A 13,214-nucleotide genomic window follows, 5' to 3' on the forward strand; every position below is an offset into this window, starting at 1 on the left:
CCTGATGGAAATTTCATTTAAACAAACGGGATTTCAACTTTGAAATATGCAGTAATTAACTGCATTTTTGTTTGTTTTTTGCACAGACATTATTTTGTCAAAAATGTTTACACAGATTACTTTATTCAGCCTAGATCAGGCAGAGTTTTGACAGAACAAGGTGCTGAGAATATTGACCTAAGAATATTTGCTCTGGAGATTGAGAAGAATTGGTGTAGAATGCCATATAGGAGAGTTTGCCTGAGGTGACAAAATAAGTTATTCACCTGGGTTTTGGATGACCATGGATTCTTTTTCCTCTCTCTTTCATTGTCTCTGTGTTTCTCTTTTCTTCCTTCGCCTACCCCAAGCATAGGAGTGGCTTTCCTGTCACAAGCGGGGTAAGGCCAACATCTTGAGGTTCTTAGAACCCAGGAAGAAGGGAAACATATTGACATCAGTTCTATATTCTCAGTCATTTTTCTTCCTGGGGCATTGTTGATTTGTGTCTAGAGGTATAGAAGACAAACAGAAAGTGGCATATGAATAATCAGATATGTTCTAAATGTTATTTATTAGTATCATTATTATTTTGGAGATGCTTTGTGCTGTTAAGAAGAAAGGAAGTTAAGAGCATGGGATGTGGAGCAAGACTGCCTGGGATTCAATGTGGGCTCTGCCACTAGCTATGTGATCTTGAGCAAACTTAATTTCTCTGTGCCTCAGTCTCCCCATCTGTAAAATGGGGATACTAACAGCAACTAACAGTTGCTGGGATTAAATGAATTAATATTTGCTAAGCATTTTTTTTTTTAAGCACTTAGTGCAAAGTCCGAGTACACAGTAAGTACTATTAAAGTGTTAAATAAGGTGGAGGATACCCAGTAGCATGTAGCACGTCCAGCCTCACCTCTGTTGTAGGTGGTGTCATTGCATGGTTCCATGGAGTGTGGGAGGACCTAGTTCTAAGTTTGTTTTAGGACTCATTAACCACCCCCGGCTCCTGTGGGATGGGGGAGTGTGACGGGTGTGTGTGTTGTAGTTGGATGTTAGAAACCTCCACGAGGTGGTTGACTGTGGTTGTTTGTATATCGGTCAGACGTGCTCTTATTCGTCCCTGGCTATAGAGGTGTCTGCTCAGTGCACTTTAACAGGTGTCACATACCGAGGAACAGATCAGATTTTGTTTGTTGCGTCTTAGTTGGAGGTGTATGGACCTCCGAGGGGTATCGAGGTCCTTGGACTGGGGCTTGCGGTAGGAGCGCACGCTGCACACTTCCGGAACATAATGGAGATCACAGGCTCCACACCTGTCCGGGCAGCGGGGACTGAGCTCCAGAGCGTGAAAAAGGGTTGTTACAAACCTCCCCAGCCAGCGCGCGCGTGTGCGTGTAAGGAGGGTGGTGCACACCTCCTCCAGGCAGCGACGACTGTAGGCTCGGTGCGTGTCGTAGGAGGTGTCGTTACACACTTCCTGTGGGTCTCGCCGACCACGGCGCGTTTCCGGTGGCGGCTGGAGCCGGGGGTCCGAGCCCCCGCCCCGCTCGTCGGCCCCGCCCCGCCCGTGCCCCGCCCCCCTTTCGTGCCCGCCCGCCCGCCGCGCTCCGAGCAGGGCGCTCGGAGCCCGGGGCGCACGGAGCGGCGCGCGCCGGTTGGCCGAGCCAGACTGGCGCCCCCACCCGCCGCCCGCCGGGCGCGTTCCACGCTCCACTTGTTTTCGGTCCGGGTCCCCTTGGTCGCTCTCCCTCCCTCTCCTCTGTCCCGCCCCGTCCAGCCTAGGCTGCCCGGCTCCCGCAGGCCCCCCCATCGCCCGCGTTCCTATGGACAGACGCACAGACACCTGCAGGTGGGTGAGAGCCCGTGCGCTGGGCGGGGACGAGCACGCTGAGACTGCGACCTGGGCTGGGGAACCCCTTTGTGTGGGGGGTGGCCCCGCTGGGGTCTGCTCTGCCTTCCCCTCCGCTGCCGCGCAGTGACCCGGCTGAACCTTCCTTTTGTCTCCTCTGTGGGGGGAGAGGTCCAGAGGGAGGGCAGGGACCGGGCGGCTGGACGTTGGCGGCAACAAGCTGGGGGGGGGGCGGTCTCAGAGGTGAAGACCCCAGGCGGCCGAGTGGGCTCCGGGAGCGAGCGCAGGCTGTGGCGGCCGCAGCTGTGATCTCGGCTCCTCCGGGGCCGGACGGCCGGCCGCCTAGCATCTCCTGTGGCCGCGGCGGCCGCGGGCGCACTGCATGGGTCTGGCTCGCCTGCTCCTGCTCTTGGATTTGTTTGAGGTGGAAAAGAGGGCGGGAAGGAGAAAGAAGAGATCTGCCACTCTAGTTTCCAAGTCTTGGGATGGCTATGGAGAGAGAGGGAGAGAGGTGGTTCAGGGCTTTGCCGGACTTGTTTCCCTCATCCGGAGGCACACTGAGGTGCGTTTGGGGCGTGTGTGTAGGAACGTACGATCGCTTCGGTCTCTTATTTATTGTTTCTAACCGAGGAGGGCTTTCTCTGAAAGCCTCCCCCCATCTGAGGCTGCGCACAGTGATTTGTGTTTGTTATCAAATATATCAAGAAACGTATCCCCCTGGGTGAAAGGAGCGTGGGCTGACCGAAATCGGACCAAGATCAAAGACCTGTTTTTGTTTTCCTGGCGACTTTTTTTTTTTTTAAAGATTAGATACAGACAAGCAAAAACAAAACATGGCTGTTATTTTTACAATTACATATTAAGTTTTGTTTCTTTAAAGTTTTAGGGTAAAGTTCTGTTATCTCCCAGACTCTTTAGCATTAACATGATAGAAAATTCGACCCATTAAAATAACAACAGGCGAGTCAGGTGGTGACAGCCTCCAGTGTGGAGGTTAAATTGGAAATAAGCGTTTATCTAGCTTATCACTTATCATTCTGGCTAAAACCTTCATTTTGCCGGTTTAAGATATGAGACATTTGACACATATGGGAGAACATGAATGTTAAAACGGATTTTTCCTCCCTGCGATAGTGCCTTCTTTATTTTATTATATATAGTTATATATTCTGTTGGGTTGTATATGGTGAATTTAGTGTTTTGAAAAGTACTGTAGGGTGATATTTCCGATTTATATTATTTAATTAGCTGGCTTTTTTTTTTTAACAGTTGGTATGTATTTGTAGATCTTCAAATAAATGAATAAGCACCCAAACAATTCTCTTCACAGATTCAGACTTTTAATACAGGTAGTTTTATTCTTTGTATTAATGTCAATCTGTTGCTTACTTTTGAAGACAAATATGTATATTTTTCCCTAGTATATGAGAATATATGTTGACAAGCTTAAGTCTGACAGTTACCAAAGAGATGTTTAAAAAATCGGATTTGAGGGTACTCAATTATATGCAGTCACATGTAGAAAATGGAGGCTTTCTTAAAAAAAAAATCCAAACTCAAATGAAAAACATGAAGGTGGAAAGTATTTAAGTTTTCGTAAAGTATGGTGTAGAAATTCATCAGAAAATAATAATACTATTTTAGTGCCTTTGTAATTAAGCAAGCTAATTTTTGTCACTGTAAAGAAAAAATAATTTAGTATGCTTAAAATAGTGGTCTTTTTCTATGGAGAAAAATGTATCCCAGATTATTTCCCCAGTTACATTAACAGAGTAATATTATTTATTGTATGACTGCTTTTATAAATGCCTGGAGTGTATAGCGTATACTTATGAACACTTTTCTTAAAACCTAGAAGAGGTTACATTTCACAGTGATCACTCCAGATCATATTTTATTAGTTCTTGCTTTAGATTTCCGGTGTAGATGAGATGAATGAATTGAAACTGCATAAAGGCACAGAACTCTGATAGGCTCTGTCCCTGGGACTGGAAGGCCCTTGACAAATGTTGCTTTTCCTTTCCCATTAAAGATGGCCCAAAGAGGATGGGTATTGAAATTTGTTCAGTCTTTATCATGAATCTGGAATGAAGTTCTAAACCATTCCCAGAGTTTCAGCTCTTAGATACATGTAATTTCATCAACCCTTTGAAGTATTAAGAAAGATAAGCTTAAAAATTGAATTGTTTATGTGTTTACAAGGTTGTCAGTGGACATGAGAAAGTTTAACAGAATACCACAGTGTAAACTAAATATTAATATTTTTGTGTGGCCTGTGCTGAGAATAGCTTTGGCAGAGTTGGAGTTGTGCCTAATAGAGCTCTCAGACTGGCAGTGTAGTGTCTTTGTGTGGGCCGGCTAAAGGATAATACCTTTTTTTATTTTTTAACTCTGCTGTGCAGATATTAATTTTTTGTTTTGTTTTTATAATTAACAGTAATATTTTAGCATAATCAGAAGCCTTCCAGAGAACCTTTAATATTTTCAATTGATCTCCCTTTTGGTAAGTTGGTGTTTAGGAAGGCATATAAATTTGCCACTTTTCACGGTTGAAATATTTTTTCCTGCTTTATTTTGTTACGACAAACAGATGCTGCTTTCAGAAATTTTGAATTTGTGTAAAATTGGAATTTTAACTATATCTGAGCAATATAACCTGACAGCAATTTGTTTTTGTTTTAAAACAACACTAAGCTGTCCACAGCTTACTGGACTTTTCTAGCATTTTCCTATCTGCTACTTATCAATGTATTCTCATTAAAGGAAACTTAAAATGGCCACTTTAACTGGAACCCTCAAATGACTAGCAGTATGATTAATAGTAACCAAAAGTGAAGCTGGAAAGTAAGAGTTTGATTCTTTATAATAGGTCTGTGACTTTCAAGTCCTTTTTCATGTTGTTTTTTGAAGTCTGGTGGGGATGCAGGTCTGATTCTAAGAGATACCGGCAATGACCTCCCATTCCAGACCTTATCCTGCATTGCTTAAGAACAGTGGAAGCCAATGCTGATCGCCTAAAAATGCAGAATTCATTCTTGGATTAATATTCTGCTACCAGATGTATGAGGCTGGCTCTAAAGATGCTTTTTCTCTTAAATACTGTCAAAAATAGAGAAGCTGAAGATTGGAGAGAAGCCATTTATTTTGAACAGTTTATTTTCTGACAGTTTGTGTTTATGAAGAAATCTGCTCAAAATATTTACTTCAAAGATCTACATTCTTGCCCAAAGAGACCCCATAGGTTTCTCTTTTTCATTAAAAAAAAAGTTTCCATGGAGCTTAACTCTTACGTGATACTTCTTGACCTTGCTTCTGATTAGTTGATTTATGGACTTTATTTACCAGCATGATTGGAGAATTCTTTTGCTGGACTGAAATTGCACTCTGCCTGCGCTCTGGTCTGTTTCCTAGGTAACAAATGCACTGTACAGATTCCATAATGAGGACCGTGGTTGGCTAGTTACAGTGTAAATTCTGCTGTTTGGTAAAGCTTAGTCTCAAATTCAAATAAAGGTCAAGAAACCAAAAGTACTGAAAATGCAAATTTTTGAATTTTATTTTGTATCCAGTGCCAACAAAATTTAATAGCATTTTAGAGAAAAAGGCAAATTACACAGCAGTATTCAAGTTTATTTTGCAAATTCTTACACTTAGAACAGTTGGAGAGCTTTTTCACTATTTTCATATCGGTAATGCCAGTGCGTCTAGTAACAAAGAGAATGCATTTCAGAAACACTTTATCATAAAAATAATATAGAAGGCAAAGGGATGTGGTCTAGGACATCAGTAACTTTTTTTTTTTACTTTTTTTTTATTGAACTTTAGATGAAGTTTTACAGAACGAACTAGTTTGTCATCAAACAGTACACACATTGTTGTATGACACTGGTTAACAACCCCATGACATGTCAACACTCTCCCTTCTCAACCCTGGGTTCCCTATTACCAACTTTCCTGTTACCTCCTGCCTTCCAGTCCCTCCACCAGGGCTGGTGTGCCCCTTTAGCCTTGTTTTGTTCCATGGGACTGTTCAATCTTTGGCTGAAGGGTGAACCTCAGGAGTGACCTCATTACTGAGCTGAAAGGGTGTCTGGGGACCATATTCTCAGGGTTTCTCCAGTGTGTCAGGCCAGCAAGTCTGGTCTTTCTTTTGAGTTCGAATTTTGTTCTGCATTTTTCTCCAGCTCTATCTGGGACCCTCCATGGTGGGTCAGTGCAATCAGTGGTAGTAGCCAGGTACCACTGACATCAGTAACATTTTTGTATCAAAAAGAAATTAAACTTACATGTGTCTCTGAAGGTAAACTGTGCAAGTTCATGTGAAATATAACTTTAAAAACTTTAAGAAACTTCTAGAAGCATAAAATACCGTAAAAGAACACATTTCCATTCTACCTTTTTTCTCTCTGATCTGCTGGCACTAGGAAGCAAGTCTCTCCTTGGTAGCTCCAAGCTAGAGAACAGCTTTCCCTTCTACCTTGCTGTTCTCTTGAAATCTGTGTCCTATGGAAACCCCGGTGGTGTAGTGGTTAAGAGCTACATCTGCTAACCAAAAGGTCGGCAGTTCAAATCCACTAGGTGCTCCTTGGAAACTCTGTGGAGCAGTTGTACTCTGTCCTGTAGGGTCGCTATGAGTCAAAATCGACTTGACGGCAATGGGTTTGTGTTTGTAGCCCTAGATGCAGGGCAAAAAATAATATGTGGAGCATTGCTAATAATTATTACCTGTTTGTTTTAAAAAAGAAACTTGCAAAGAACATGAATTATGTTAAAATCTACTGCTAATATCTTTTCAATTAATGCCTGAAAATGTTTTTGTTTGCTAATCTCCAAGGATTCTGTTAGCTGACACATTTTTTTAAGACACTTTTTGATTCTAGAGAATTATCTACAGTTGCCTCTGTTGCTTTCCTTTGCTTGGCTGGATTGTTTTTGGATTTTTTTTTTTTTTGGTTCATTTTTATTTCAGGCACAAGATATATCTTAGCTGGATTCTCTGTTCTTGGTTTTCATCAAAAATTGATAGTACTATAACCTTTTGTTTCTTTTTCTAATTGCAGATTTTTTGTGTCCCTTTAGTGAAAGTTTGTTTTCCCTTGTAAACATTTATTGATACTATTTTTTAATTAATTTTACCTCTGAGTTATCTAACGGATAATCACCAGATTTTAAGATCTCAACTTTTCTGTTATGGGACTTCATCTGGGAGAGAGTTAACAACATTGTGATCTCTTACCCAGCTAGGATTCCTTCTTCCTCCCAGCGTTGCCTTTCCAAGTGGCCTTTTATACACACATGAATCGACTTGACGACACTGGGTTTGGTTTGGTTTTGGTTTTATACACACATATTTTACTCCATATGTATGATTTTTATAGTGATCTTTTATGATCTTTTTCACTATCACTTAGTGCCAGGTGCAGCCCAGAACAATATGATCAGCTCTATATGTCATTAAAAATAGCTAAAGTGGGTAAAGGCTTATTTTTTTAATTCACTCTTTATATTCATTATTTTTAAATGCTTTATTTTGAATGATGTAAAGTAGAAAATTCTTAATAATTGGTTTAGAATACTGGGTAATATCTGTGTGGCCCAGTGTGGCCCAGTGGAATTGCTGATGCTCGTATGCTTTTGGTGAGTTCTGAGGTCATGTTTCTTTTGGTGTTGTTTTTCAAATATTGACCTTGCTTCTTGCATGATTAAGTTATGTACTGTCCTAGTCACTTCCCCCATTCCTTGGCTGATGACCCCCAAATCTTATATCTAGTCAGGGCCTGTCTTCTGAAATCCAAATCCTTATATCCAGCAACTGACTAGACATAGCCACTTGGATGTTCCACAAACATTTCACATTCAGTATGCCCAAAACTTAGTTATCTTTCTATTCAAACCTGTGTCTTCTCTTGTATTCCCTAGTTTAGTGAATGGTACCACCTTCCACTCATTTCCCAGTCCAGAAACATAAAATGTATCTGTGACTGCTTCTTTATTCTCAGTCCTGTATTGGTATATAATCAAGCCCCTCGACCATTCGATTCCAGCTCCCTAAGATTTATCGGGTCTATGTTTGTCCCATGAAAATGAATTACATACAGCTCTGTTATTCCTTGCCCCTTATTTTGTCCTAGTTCTGCATTAAATGTATTCAGTGTTCAACACAGATCTTTATGCTAAAACTTCTGTAATCATCATTTGGTAGTTTGAAGCTCATTGAATCCTCATAAATAGATCATGTGAATGATATCCTCTACCTTTCATATTTAAGGTTGTTTATCTGTGGCTTTTATTCTTGAAGGTCAGTTCAGCTGAATAAAAATAGTTGACTTACGTTTTTCTTTCCTCAAGTATTTCAAACATGTTACTCTGTTGTAGAGGTCAGCAAACTTTTTCTGTCAAGGACCAGATAGTAAATATTTTAGGATCTGTGGGCAATACAGTCTCTGTCACAGCTATTCAGCTGTGCCATTGTAATGTAAAAGCAGCCATAGAGAGTACATAAGTGAATGAGCATGGCTGTGTTCCAATAAAACTTAATTTACAAACTAGGCAGTGGGCCAGGTTTGACCCATGAGCCATAGTTTGCCCAGTCCTACTTTATTGTATTCTGGTCTAAAGTGTTGTTGTCAGAGTCTAATACTGGTATGATTTTCTTTTCATTATAGGTGACCATATTGCTTGTATGCCCAAAGGAATGTTTTCTTCATCTTTAAAGACCAGTAATTTTAGTAGAATTTTTTTTTTTTTTTATGTTTAAGTGTTGACTGTTCTCTGTTGAGTTTTCCCAGATACACAGAGTGTTTTTTAAATTTTATTGGCCCAAGTATTTTTTCTCGTACATGTTTTCATCAATTACAGATTTTAGTATTTATTCTGTTCGGTCGTTTTTATTTTTTTCTTTGGAATCATCTGTTAAATGTATGTTGGATCTTCTTTGCTTACCTTTTCTAGCTATACCTTTATTTAACATTTTTTTCTTTTAAAAAATATTTGCTTTATTTTTGTATTTTTCCTTTCTTCTAGTTCCTTTCATGTACTTTCCTTGGTGTCTGTCTGTTCATCCTAACATTCCTTCTAGTTTTGTCTTCCTTATTGAAATTTTTTCTTTTCCATTCTATCCTAAACTCTATCAATTTCTCTTTGTGCATCCTTGTTATCTAGCCATTTTCATTTCTTAGTTTTTCTGTTTCTGATGCATGCTGTTTTTTCATAGCTTCTGTCAGTTTCTTTATTTCTTTTACTTCATTTTGAAATATTAGGTTACAGTTGTCATCTACTTTATGCCCACATTTTTGTGCTATGCCTTCATTGGCCATTGTTACATTATTTGGTTAATTCTCATCTTTTTCTCACAGTACTATTTCATAGGGTTAGGTTGCATCCTTTTTCTGTTGTTTATGTTTAAATTAAATGGATCTACCTGTACTTCAGGAGATGGTTCTTGTGATGGGGGCGGGAGTGGGCCAAAGTAGTTTTCCCATCTTCATGGTTTGAAAGTATTCTCCTCTTATGTGAAGTATTTGCAAATATTACTTCTCAAAACCAAAATGAGTTAGCACTGCATACCCACCAGAATGACTACATGAAAAAATGGAAAATACCAAGTTTTGGTGAAGATGTAGAGTAACTGGAATTCTTAGACACTGCTATCAGAAGTGTAAATTGGTATGGAAGTGTGAATTGGTACAAGCATATTGGAAAGCTCTTTGACAGCATCTCCTAAAGCTGAACATACGTATATTCCAGGACTCAATAATTTCACTCTAGACATAAACACATCACTATAAATGTACTAGAATGTTCATAGCACTATTGATAATGGCCCCAAACTGAAATCTTCCTAGATGCCCATCAGTGTAGTAAGTGATAGAGTGTTATGTTGATGACCCCAAATAAATCACTTCTGGTAGCTACACACTTGTGTAGTTTTTTCCCACTGTGACTCTGATTTTGGCCATGTAATTGCTTATCCCATGAGACATTAGCTCATGTGGTACAACAGAGGCTTAATAAATGCTTGCAAGTTGGGGAAATAGTGCCCTGGGACTATCACATAAGGAAGTACTAGAGCAGGAGAGGTCACTTGGAGGATAATTGAGGCACCCAGCCAGTGACCTGCACTTACTACCAGACATGTGAGTGAGGCCATCTTGGACCTTCCAGCCTGCCTGACCCTGCAGCTAAAAGTATCCGCATGAACAAATTCAGGTAAAGCTAGGAGAGAAACTGCCTAACGATCCACAGAATTGTGAGAAATAATAAATTGTTGTTTTAAGCTACTCAATTTTGGGGTGGTTTGTTACTCAATAGCAGTAAACTGAAACAGAATGGATAAATAAATTGTGGTATATTCACCCAGTGGAATATTAGGGAGCAATGAGAATGAACAGCCTACAACTACATGCAGTAGTATGTATGACTCTCGCAGAAAGAACCTAGACACAAAAGAGTTCATACTGTATAATCCCATTTACATAAAGTACAAACCCAGGCAAAACCAATTTATTCTGTGAGAAATCAGAGTAGTAGCTACTCTCGGGGAATAGTGACTAGAAAGGAGAAAGAGGGGATTTCTCAGGTGCTGGTAATGTTCCATTTCTTCATCTGGATGCTGATTACATGAGTGTGTTCGGTGTGTGAAATATCAGCAAGCTCTTCGCTTATGATTTCTGCTCTTTTCTCATTGTATATTGTATTTCAACATAAAGGAAAAAATACGACCTCTCAATAAGCCACCTCTGTGATACTCTCTGAGATCTCCCTCCTTTTACTCTAGTGATACCTCTTTGATTTAGATTTTAGTCCCAGCAGTTTTCTTTCTCAAGCCTGTAGCAGGTTCCCATAGTCTTTTGCAGTATCCTCCAAGAAGCCTAAGAAACCTTATTGGTTGTTCTCAGATCCACTTCCACTCAGAAGAGGCCCTCTCTTTTTGAGGGTGGGTGTTGGTAATTTCTTGTTTCCCAGCTCTTACAGTCATCAGAACTCTCCCTTTTCTCTCCCCACCTGCCCAGTTGCCTATCTTGTATGATCCTATTATTGTGGCTGTTGTAGTCCTGCTCACTCATATGGGCTTCATGGGGCTCCCTTATCACCTAATTTTGTACACCTAAATACTGTATCTGTGGATTTTTTTCTTTTGTTACCCTAGTTTCTTTCTCTCTCTCTTTTTCATGGAGATAATTGTAGATTCACATGCAATTGTAAGAAATAATACAGAGAGATCCCTTGTATATATTGCCCAGTTTCCCCCAATGGTAACATTTTGCAAAACTGTAGCATAGTATCACAACCAGGATATTGACACTGATACAATCTACCAATCTCACTCAGATTTTCCCGTTTTTACTAGTATTCATTTATGTGTGTGTATTTTTTTATTAAGTTCAATATAATTTTATCATCTGTGTAGGTACCTGTTTCTACCAGTCCCTCCATCTCTCCCCCAACTACTCCATCCCTAACCCTTGGCAATCATTAATTTGCCCTACATTTATGGAATCTTATCATTTCAAAAATGTTATGTAAATAGAATCATACAGTATGTAACCTTTTGAGAGTGGCTTTTTTTTTTTTTTTTGCTTAGCATAATTCTCTGGAGATTCATCCAAGTTGTTGCATGCATCCGTAGTTCCTTTTTGTTGCTGAGTATTATGCCATGGATGTTCCACAGTTTGTCCAAACGTTCACCTCTTGAAGGGCATCTGGGCTGATTCTAGTTTTTGACTATTACAAATAAAGCTGTTATGAACATTTATATACAGGTTTGGGGTTGGACATAAGTTTTGATTTCTCTGGGATATATACCTAGAGGTGTAATTGCCAGACTTTTCAAGAGTGTCTGTATTATTTTATATTAACTGTTTATATTTACTAGCAATGTATGTGTGATCCAGTTTCTCTACCTCCTTGCCATCATTTTGGAAACCCTGGTGGCGTAGTGGTTAAATGCTACGGCTGCTAACCAAAGGGTCGGCAGTTTGAATCCGCCAGGTGCTCCTTGGAAACTCTATGGGGCAGTTCTACTCTGTCCTATAGGGTCGCTATGAGTCGGAATCGACTAGACGGCACTGGGTTTGCCATCATTTGGTATTGTCGCTATTTTTTTATTTTAGCCGTTCTGATGGGTATGGTAGTGATGTCTCATGTGGTTTTAGTTTGCGTCTCCCTAAGGGCTAATAGGGAGCCCTGGTGGCTTAGTGGTTAAGAGTTTGACCGCTAACCAAGAGGTCGGCAGTTTGAATCCACCAGCTGCTCCTTGGAAACCCTATGGGGGATTTCTACTCTGTCCTGTAGGGTCACTGTGAGTTGGAAATGTCTCAACAGCAGCGGGTTTGGTTTTTGGAGCCCTGGTGGTGCAGCGATTAAGAGTTCGACTGCTAACCAAAAGGTTGGCAGTTTGAATCCACAAGAAACCCTACGGGGCAGTTCTACTCTGTCCTGTAGAGTCCCTATGAGTTGGAATCGACTTGATGGCAGTGGGTTTAGTGGCTAATGATACTGAACATCTTTTAATGTGCTTATTTGCCATCTGAATATCTTCTTCATGTTTCTTGCTTGTTTTCTAATCGGGGTTTTTAAGAACTGTTGTTTGCGAGTTCTTTATGTATTCCAGATACTAGTCCTTTTTTAGATACGTGGTTTGCAGATGTTTTCTCCAGATCAGTAATTTGTCTTTTCATCCTCTTCACATGGACTTTCACAGAGCAAACACTTCTGATTTTACCATTTTTTTTTTCTTTTATGGGTAGTGCTTTTGGTATCAAGTATGAGAACTCTGTCTAGCCCTAAGCCCCAAAGATTTTCTTCTATGCTGTTTTCTGAAATTTTTAGTTTTACATTTTACATTTAAGTCTCTGATGCATATTGTGTTAAGTTTTGTATAAAGTGTGAGGTTTAGGTAGGGTAGATGTTCATTTTTTGCCTACGGATGGATGTCCAGTTGCTCCAGCAGCTTTTGTTCAAAAAGGTTATTTATCCTCCATTGAATTGCTTTTGTGAACCTTTGTCAAAAATCAGTTTAACATGTTTGCATGAGTCTATATCTTGGTCTGCTCCATTTATTTTTATAAGTAAATTTGGGGAGAATCCAAAATTAAGCCACTGCTAACCATCTTGTTTGCTTAGTAGTTCTTGGTTCATTCTTAAGCATTTTGTTGTTGTTATTTTGGACAACTATTTTTTCTTTTGATCAAGGGGGACAAAGCTTTGAGTAGCTACCTGTAAGTGGTAAGATATGCAAGAATCTGATTGTAGACAGCTTTTCTAGTTCATCCGCTTTATAACATAGGAATAAGCTGATACATATTTGTTGCAGGGACTTTCTTTTCTAAATTACTCAGGTTGTTTACATTTCCATGACTCTTTGATCCAGTAATTTACCTCGTTTACC

The 13,214-nt window shown here is 40.0% G+C and overlaps 1 protein-coding gene across 4 annotated transcripts in view; it reads left to right on the plus strand.

Annotated features, from left to right (window-relative positions):
- Positions 1-1,585: 1,585 nt before the first annotated feature.
- Positions 1,586-13,214, plus strand: part of KIAA1958 (KIAA1958 ortholog) — a 164,143-nt gene continuing 152,514 nt past the window's right edge. For all 4 annotated transcript variants that reach the window (XM_049895619.1, XM_049895622.1, XM_049895618.1 and 1 more), the window contains exon 1: positions 1,586-1,825. The gene's annotated coding sequence lies outside the window, so the exon portion shown is untranslated. The remainder of the gene's footprint in view (positions 1,826-13,214) is intronic.

The sequence above is a fragment of the Elephas maximus genome, chromosome 9, assembly GCF_024166365.1.
Source record: "Elephas maximus indicus isolate mEleMax1 chromosome 9, mEleMax1 primary haplotype, whole genome shotgun sequence".
NCBI classification, from domain to species: Eukaryota; Metazoa; Chordata; class Mammalia; order Proboscidea; family Elephantidae; genus Elephas; species Elephas maximus.